Raw genomic sequence first — 9,928 nt, forward strand, 5'->3', positions numbered from 1 at the left:
CATATAAAGCCACACTAAGTAATTAAACTGTGGGCCGATAATTAAATACTTGTATAACATTTGGGCCCTGAGATTTCTTTCTACCACAATGGTTAGAAGGCTGTGCGGTGGGCTGATGACTCATACAGAGGTCCTGGGGCAAAATGATGTCAAGGTCACTGTCTAAACAGAAGAATCCTTGAGGGACAGCCTTGGATGTGGTCAAAGGAATGGACAAGTGATTTGCAGGGTAACAGGTGAGGAGTTTCCCCAGACCCCCTGGAGTATGTGAGAAGGGCAGTAGCATCCTAGATTAGTGAATGAAGGCCAAGCAGCAGTGCTCTCAGGCCCAGCAGGAAGGGAGGGCCTTCCCACTGCTGGCTCCAGCCAGCCCTCCCCTTCACATGCCCACCCTTCCCATGCCCACGTAGAGTCAGAGACATCAATACGACTTCTTTGAACAGTCTCCTTTTCACATCTCTCTACCTTTGCCCATGTTGTTGTCAGCAACAACAAAATATGGAACGCTTCATGAATTTGCGTGTCATCCTTGTGCAGGCGCGATGTTAATCTCTGTATCGTTCCAACTTTATATATGTGCTGCCGAAGTGAGCACCCTTCTCTGTTCTTCACCTAGCCATTTAGTCCTTCAAGATCTAGCTCCAAGGAGCTCCATGGAGACGTTTCCTGATACATTTAGGCAGTGGTAAGTCTTCCTCTGGCTCTCACAGTTACATTATGGGGTAATATAGTTCTCTGCTGAGTGTGTCCCCTGTAAGGTCCTGAATAGCAGAGCCCCTGTTCTCAGCTCCTAAAAAATTGCCCAGCAGAATGGAAGGTGCTTAACACCCCTCTGTTGAGTAAGTGAGTAAATGACTGAAAGATAGATAGTCCTGCATAGAAGGGGAGGTGGTATTATCCCTATTTTTCAGAGCTAGACGGTCAGCTCAGGGGTTCTGTCTTGTTCAGCTTCCTGTTGGCAGCACCCAGCATGGTGCTCAGCAGAGAGAAATTGCTCCGTGAATATTTGCTAAGCGTATAGGAGGCAATCGAAAGGAGATAGACTTTGGCACAAATTTCCCTCATCCCAAATCCCGCCCCTCCCCCCACCCCAGAGAAATAAACCGAGTAAGTGTACTGCTAGGACAAGTGTCAGTGTCCACTGGTGTTTACAGAATAACACTGTGTATCTTAGCAAAACCATGGGGAGGGCAGGCAACGCACATCAGGTCTAAGATCAAGGTGAGATTTGCTGGGTGTGGTGGAGGGAAGGGATAGGAGAGAGGGATGCGGAGCCTGGGAGGCCCAGGTGTGGGAATTCAGGAGAAGGAGGAGGAGACGGTGACGAAAGCATCTAGAGCAGCCTTGAAAGGGAGGTCACAAGAGAAAAGGAGAGTCAAGAGGGCGTGGTTTGTGGGGAAGAGCGTGATCAGCTGTGAGATAAGCTGCACGAAATGCTTTCAGGGTGAGAGAAGATGGTAGAAAACTGGGAGGTGGGGGGATTGGACCCAGAAGGTCTGCAAGGAATCCGGGGGTGAGGCCCAGCTGTTTCCTTGCCCACAAGCACCCCAGGTGGTGCGAAAACGCACCAAGGTTTGAAATCTGCTGGTAGAGGTTAAAGAACCGGGACTCTACACTTACTCAGCTGCCTGGCTTGGGGGGAGGGGATAGCTTGCCTCTGCCATTCGTTATGTGAGTGGCCTTGGGATAACTCTAGATCTCCATTTCCTTTTATGTCAAATGGAGATGATAAATGTACCTACCTCTTAGAGGGGTTGTGAGAATTCAATAAGTTGATACCGATGAGCAGTACCTGAGCCTAGTAAATGCTCAGTAAATATCCACAGTAGTAATTATCTATAATATATCATTGGACATTTCACTAGCTGATTCCATGTTTTTCTGCATCCCTCCACCCAAGGGAGGGAAATGCTAAAAGGACCTCTGGGCGTTCCCTACTCCATAGGTAGCAGAAGGGGGAAGTTGGATGGGAGAGAATTAAATATCTTTTAGGCATTTTTCCCACTGGGGTATTCTGTCATATGCCCAGTCTCTTACGAAGTTGTTTTGTTCCCTAAGAGGGAGCACAATAGTCAGCTGTGTGGCCTTGGGGAAGTAACGTTCCCTCTAGAGCCTCTGTTTACCCATCTGTAAGTCGGAAGGATTGATTCTCTGATCTCTGGTAGCCTTTCCCATTCCATGAGGCTACTAATTCTAAATCCATCAAGGGCTGAGACGGGGGTGGGGAGACAGGTGGGCACTGGAGGGTGCTGCAAAGACCAGGTTGGTTGATCGAGGACATCTTAGATCTGTGTGAGGTCAAGGAGCTTCCAAGGTCATGGTTTTCAGTCTCAGAGTCCCCAAGAGTCCCCAGGATGGCTGTATACCCTGCACTGGGGGAAGGACAGAGAGATGATTGGCCCAGAGGGTAACTGCTCTGGTCACACAGTGTCCATGAAAGATCTACAGGGGAGCAGGACAAGGAAAGGAAAACTGCAGGAGGACATCCACACCTGTGGAGCCATTTGCCTCTCTGTATCCCTGCATTACAGGATAGCCAGGTATGAATTGCATTAGGTGCTGTAGTGTTTCATCAGACCAGATGTCCCATCGTGTAAATCTCCTCAATATCAACCCTTACAGGCTTAACAAAACTGCAAGAAAACCCCTGCACTCTTCTGCCTGAGCTCTCATGTTCATTTCGGTCATTGTAATTTGAGAAAATATTTTTTTCAGTACCCAAAGGCTATTTTCTATGCCTCAATTTCTGTCTCTCTTTCTCTCTGTCACTCTTTCTCTCTCTCTCTCTCTCTCTCTCTGTCTTTCCCCAAAGACTTGTTTTTCTGTAAATACTGCAGCTCAGCTCTGAATCACAGATCAAAGCATTGCTTCTTCATTCATCTTTTGAGGCCAAATTGCAATTTATAATGTCTGTGGTTTTCACTAATCTGTCTCTGTGTCATCTTACTTTAAATCAGCAGAAAGTAGCCCACAATAACACATGGAAGCGGCCACACGGAAGAAGCAGAGTGTAATTTGAGCACGGCGTTATTGAGGCTCCGTACCCACAGGTAGAACTATCTGGGGCCTTTATTATATCCGACATTAATCTTGGTAAACAACTTGTTTTGATGAAAGTTGAAAGCCAGATGAAACAAGGACAATTCACGGTTATCAGAAAACAAAACGTGATCCCTTCCGCCTCCCACGCCTTCCTGAACTTTCCAGAGACATCTAAGGCTTTGTCTCTTTGGACCAAATAAAGGGAGTGTGGAAGTTGGGCTGTTTTCCTCAGAGAACATGCCGATAGAGAATTCCGGAACTTTAGGGGAACTGGACATTTGCAGAGCCGGGTCAGAGTCTAGGGCCTGGCAAGGATCCTGGAGAGTTATGGGTTTTTGGTTTTCCTCCTCAGAAGAAAACATTCCTGAAGACAGTTATTATGCCTGGTTACTTAACCTACTTGCTTGTCTCCTGGGGACAGGGCTGACACTAATTGTGCTTGCCGTCAGCTTTTTGGGTGAAACACTGTCCCTTAGAGACTCCATGGTCTAATGGGGTTATGACAGACCAACACCACCTGTACTAATGCAAAACGCTTACCTGGATGGACCAAGGTTAAACACATCATTGAATAAAAACTTTATTTTGAAGCACATCAGTTTTCCACAAATGCTGGATTAAAATGATAGTATGAATAATCCTTATTCTTCCTGAATTTCTCTAGGAGACTTAAGGAGTTCAGTTGTCACTTAGGCCAAGCAATGGAAGGTTGATAATTTGGTATCTCCAGTCCTGGGAGTGCCTCAGGGTTTAATTTAGACCCAGCTCCCTCCAGGCTATTAGATCTGTCCTACTTTCCCAGAGACAGGAGCTAGCAAAGAGCTCCTTCTTTGATCTTCTCCTGGGGAATATACTAACCCTGGGAAAGTTGCCGGTGGCGGGGGGAGGGGGGGGAAGGTAGCTGGGGGGAGATGAAAGAATCTGGTTAAAATTCCCAGGTTCAGACTTCTCTGACAAGGAGATGCACCATCAAAACACTTTAAGATGTGCTTCAATTTACAAAGCAATTTCAGATTAAACTGTCCTGTAAGCCGGGTTGGGGACATTATCTTCATTTTATAGATGAAGGAATCAAATCCCTGAGAGATTAAAGCAATTATTTGCCCAGGATTACTCAGCTACTACATGGCAAGGGGAAATCTCCAAATCCAGTATTTTTTCTTATTTAAGTCTGGTCACAGAGACCTATGAGGCTAATCACTGCGTGAGCACAGAGCTGGGTACTTGCAGGTAACATAGGTCATGCAAACCTCACTGTCAGGTGAGTGGCAGAACTTGGATTCCAATACTAATCTTCCAGTCCTAAATCCAGGGCTCTTGCTATGCCACCTCTCTGGGTATTGAAAAATCAACCTGGAAAGAAAGAAAAAGATCCCTTAGCTATCCTGAATTATCTGGATTGAAGGTCTGCAGTAGGAAACTGACGTAAAGTGAAGAGATTACTTTTCTAGAGATGTAAGATAGCAATGGCTAGTCTCTTGTCCTAATTATGTGCCGTGTAATTGTGTCCCTTCCTACTGAAGACAATGGTACTTTATGGAAGTGATATGTAAATGAGGGGGATGGTGATTTTATAATGCACTGGAAGTGGGTAATTGACTGTGGGTATTGTCTGACAGTCAGACAATAAATGGACAGGGGGGCAGGGCAGTGGTGGGGAGCATATGGTGGACGCAAAAGTCTGATATAAAAAAAGATTTTGGGCTTCCCTGGTGGTGTAGTGGTTGAGAGTCCGCCTGCCGATGCAGGGCACACGGGTTTGTGACCCAGTCCGGGAAGATCCCACATGCCGCGGAGCGGCTGGGCCCGTGAGCCATGGCTGCTGACCTGTGCGTCTGGAGCCTGTGCTCCGCAACGGGAGAGGCCACAACAGTGAGAGGCCCACGTACCGCAAAAAAAAAAAAAAAAAAAAAAAGATTTTGAGAGAAGACAGGTTGATTAAAAGCAAGGATTGGAGACACATTGAATGGTAAAAAGCATAGCAGTTGACAGAATCTAGAAGGGGAGTGATTTTGAGAATCTAATTAAAGCAAGAGACTCTCTCTCTCTCTGAATAGCTTTATATGTGCACACCGCTGTTTTCTTAAGCTAAATCCTGGGTTAAGCACCCTTGAACTAGATGGAAGGCAAAGAGGACTTTAAAAAATCATTTATTAAGCTCAGCTGGCCAGCCAGGCATTAGGAATTGAGACCTGTGTATGGGTAGATGTCATGGAAACCAGAAGAACAAGGAGCTGTTATGGGGTCTGTAGTTTGGGGTTTGGAAAGGAGATTTGCATTTCTAACCCAGTCAGAAAGGACCTGAAGCCCCAAAAGCCAAGGCTGAGAGAGTCAGCCAGCCTGGGGGAAGCAGACTGGGGCAGAACTAGTTGCTGGGTGGACCCATGCCAGGTGGGAATTGGTGACTAGCCTGGGGACACTGTCAGTCAACATCACGTACTCTGAAATGTCCATTTTGTAGTCAAGTAAATTGTCTCTTAATGGCTTCCTGAGAGCCTTCTGCTTACTGATTCATAGCGGCAGGAGGAACAGAGGGAGGGAGGACACTGAGTCACCACACCAACCTGACACCTCCAAAGACAGAAGCAGATTGTACAAGTCCTCAGCAGGGGATGGAGGCTGAGGGCATGCTCAGAGATCTGGTCCCCAGAGTCCAAAGTGGCCTTGCTGAGGGTGGTCCTGGTCAGTGTTGCCTAGGGGAAATTATTGGGGTGTCAGATTTCAACTCCATATTTGTCAGCTAGAGTTCAAAGCAAATTAGAGGTTATGACTTTGCATCAGTATAAAGGTAAGTGGCTCTTTGTTTGTACACTGTTGGTGGGAATGTAAATTGGTCCAGCCACTGTACGGAGGTTTCTCAAAAACTAAAAATAGAACTATCATACGACCCAGTAATTCCACTCTTGGGTATATATCCAAAAAAAACAAAAGCACTAATTCAAAAAGATAGATGCACCCCAATATTCATAGTGACATTATTAACAATTACCAAGATATGGAAGCTACCTAAGTGTCTATCAACAGATGACTGGATAAAGATGTGGTATACACACACACACACACACACACACACACACACACACACACACACACGCTGGAATACTACTCAGCCATAAAAAAGAATGAAATTTGGCCATTTGCAGCAACATAGATGGACTCGGAGAGCATTATGCTAAGTGAAATATGTCGGACAGAGAAAGACAAATACTGTATTATATCACTTATATGTGGAATCTAAAAAATACAACAAACTAGTAAATATAACAAAAATGAAACAGTCTCACAGATATAAAGAACAAACTAAATACCATATGCTAACACATATATATGGAATCTAAAGAAAAAAAAATGGCCAGAAGAACCTAGGGGCAAGGCGGGAATAAAGATGCAGACCTACTAGAGAATGGACTTGAGGATATGGGGAGGGGGAAGGGTAAGCTGGGACGAAGTGAGAGAGTGGCATGGACATATATACACTACCAAACGTAAAATAGATAGCTAGTGGGAAGCAGCCGCATAGCACAAAGAGATCAGCTCGGTGATTTGTGACCACCTAGAGGGGCGGGATAGGGAGGGTGGGGGAGAGGCAGCTGCAAGAGGGAATAGACATGGGCACATGTGTATAACTGATTCACTTTGTTATAAAGCAGAAACTAACACACCATTCTAAAGCAATTATACTCCAAGAAAGATGTTAAAAAAAAAAAAAAGAACAAACTAGTGGTTACCAGTGGGGGAGGGGAGCAATATAGGGATAGGGGAGAGGAAGGCACAAAATATTGACTGTAAGATAAGCTGAAGGACAACACAGGGAATATAGCCAATATTTTTTAATAACTGTAAATAGAAAGTAACTTTTAAAAATTGTATACAAAATAAAAAATTAAAGCAAAAAAAAAAAAGGTAAGTGGCTCTTATAGAACACTCCGCTCTTTGAAATTTGGGGGGTTTCTCACAAAGGTATCCTGTCCATCTGGTCCTGCAAAGGTCGGGAGCCAAGGAAGTGGATGTGTTAACTCTGAAATAGGACTTACCTGAAATAGGAGTGAGATTGCCCGGACTGTCCTACATTCTCTTATTTAAAATTAAAAAAAGTGCCCAAGAAATGATTCATTCTTCCCCATGGTATATCCTGGAGGGTATAACTGACAGGTCGATTTAGACAAAGAAAAGATATAAACAAAGGCTACTAAGCCAGAACTTTTTTTGCAAAAGCTAGGATCAGACCATACAGTCAAGATGTGTTCAACGACACAACATTCACTAAACACCCATCAAACCCCCCGCTTTGGTCGGATATTGTGCTTAGTACATGGCGCGAGGGACAGACAGTCCCTCCCTTGTGTGGAGACAAAGTTGTTAACCACTAGCGTGAAGTAGGACCAAGTAAACAGAAATCAAGGGTTTGGGGAGTGAAAGTAGAGTTACAATGAATTTTGACCCATGGCAATCAGAGACTGTCTTACCTGACTGTGATCCGATGTCAATTTGGGATATTTCCTCTAGGTTAGAAGGGAAATTCTGAAAGCCAGTGAATGGGCCCATGGTTCTGGGAAGTCAGGAGAAGACTCATGGGCCCACCGAAGACAGAATGAAGTTAGAGGGGGGGAAGTCTAGGCTCCCGTTTTAGACCCTCACAGAGAAGCTACATGGCGTTCAGGTAGGTCTTGAAGCGTGATTAGTGTTTGGGATTTCTAAACCTCGACACTATTGACTTTGGGGGCCAGGTAATTTTTTGTTGTGAGGGGACCGTCCTTTGCATTTTAGCAGCATCCCTGGCCTCCACACAGTATGGAGGCCTGATAGAGCACAGTAGCATGCTCTATCCCAGTTGTGACAACCAAAACTGTCTCCGGATGTTGCCAGATGTCCCCTTGGTGGCAAAATTGCCCCCAGTTGAGAACCACAAGCATAGCTGGAGGTGAGGGAAAAGCATGTGTCAGACAATAAGATCCCTTTGAATGAATGGACAGAGCCGTGACTCTGCCTGGGTAGGTCAGGAATAGTGGCCACAGGGTACGGTAAGGAAGAGGATGTAGTGGTGGAAGAGGCTAGAAGAATAGTTTACAGCCAAGTTGAAATCCTTGCTAATGGCATCGCTAATGATTTGGACAAGATTTTGCAGGTAATTGGGAGAGCATGAGGTTTGGTAGGAGGAGACTGAGGGGAAGAGGAATCTGACAGGAGTATAGAGATGGGAATGGACCAGTGGGAGAATGAGGGCAGAAGATCAGCAGCTGCTCCAACCCAGGTGGGAGGTGAAAAGCATCTGAACTTAGGGAGAGTGGAGAGGAGAAGCAGGTGTAAGAGACATTACTCAGGGAGATTGGAAACTTGGTGACAACTAGGATGTGGTGGGTAAGAACCAGAGAGGAATCAGACGGGTGAGAGGGAAATTTGTGGGTAAAGAGCAGAGCACTGGCTTAGATAAGGAGATGTGGAAGAGGAGGAATAGCAGCTCTGACCTGCGAGAATGAATTCTTAAGCCCTACTCCTATCTGTGCCTCCATGTGGACACATTGTAGTCATTCAATAAATTCTTTTCTTTTTTTTTTAACAGATCTTGAATTACCAGTTATCAGCTCAGGTTGAACAAGTCATCTATCTGTTCAGTAGGGCAAAGACAAAGGCTAGACTACTACTACTACTACTAGTTATAATAACAACAGTAATAATACCTGCCATTTATTTAGCAATTACTATGTGCCAGGCACTGTGCCAAAGTTTTGCACACTATCTCCTTTAGCATTTGAATAATCCTATGAGGTAGATACTACTTTTTTCCCCACCTTAGAGATGATTTCATTCATCACTATGTATTAAGTGACTACTATGTGTTGGGCATGTTTTTAGGAACCTAGGATAGATCAGTGAATAAAACAGAGCAAAAGATAAACCCTGCCATTGGGAATTTGCCTTTTAGCGAGGAAACTAAAATGGAGACATTAGAACTTAGTAAGATGAGGTGCCTGCCTGTTCACATGGCTGGGGAGTGCTGGAGTGAGGCCCACACAAACCCCTGAGTAGATACTCATGGAAAATTCCCTTGCGAGGCAGGCACAGGAGAAGGAAACATTGCCCAGGGCTAGCATGTGAGAATTCTAAAGCCCAGAACTTGGATATGAGGACAGAGTGTACAGCTTCCTGAGTGACAGAATTATTGAATTATCAAGAATGCATGTAATTTCTGTGAGCTTCCATGACTGGGGATATACTGGCATTGTACTCGCAGTTCTGCACAGCTCTGATCAGGCAGGCATCTCATTCTTGGTTAATTGCCAAGACCTCTAATTTCAGTCAAGAGTCTGTAAGAAATAAGAGGGTCAGTGGAGAACCATGTCCATCCACCTTCAACCTTACCTAGTTTATATATTTTGCGCAATATATTATCTGCCCTGGGAACAAACCAAAATAATATCATCTAAACTAAGTCCATCATACTTGCCCAATCTCTACCTCAGACCAGACTCTGCTCTGGTCTAGCTCATTGGCTTAAGGTCTTCTGACCACATCCCTCCCCCAACTCAGCTGAGAAGGATAGAGCTGTTTTCACATATTTGGGCAGAAACTTCATCTTTTCTCACAGGGAGCAGGAGTAAATGAGCTTTTTATCTCACTCTCCTCTTGGGCAGGAGGAGAGACCACTTTGCACTTTGCACTGGGTGGACCTTGGGAACCAGGCCTACATAAGTCTGAGGGTTTCACCTGTGACATAAAAATCCCAACCAGCTTCTTCTAGAGCCATAGTCTCAGTTCATACTGGTTGGTGGTGTCCACTAGCCAACTCTGGGGAGAAAAGTCAAATCGATTGGACATAGAATGCACAAGACCTGGCCTTGGGGCCCTGTATATTTAACTTAGTCAGGAAGCTTTTGGCCATAGTACA

The 9,928-nt window shown here is 45.1% G+C and overlaps 1 non-coding gene across 1 annotated transcript; it reads right to left on the minus strand.

Moving 5' to 3' along the window:
* Nucleotides 1-492: 492 nt before the first annotated feature.
* LOC117199789 (U6 spliceosomal RNA) lies at nt 493-595 on the minus strand. Its single transcript, XR_004481127.1, has one exon. It is a non-coding gene; the product is annotated as a U6 spliceosomal RNA (small nuclear RNA).
* Nucleotides 596-9,928: the final 9,333 nt, after the last annotated feature.

Source organism: Orcinus orca, chromosome 8 (assembly GCF_937001465.1).
Source record: "Orcinus orca chromosome 8, mOrcOrc1.1, whole genome shotgun sequence".
Taxonomy (NCBI): Eukaryota; Metazoa; Chordata; class Mammalia; order Artiodactyla; family Delphinidae; genus Orcinus; species Orcinus orca.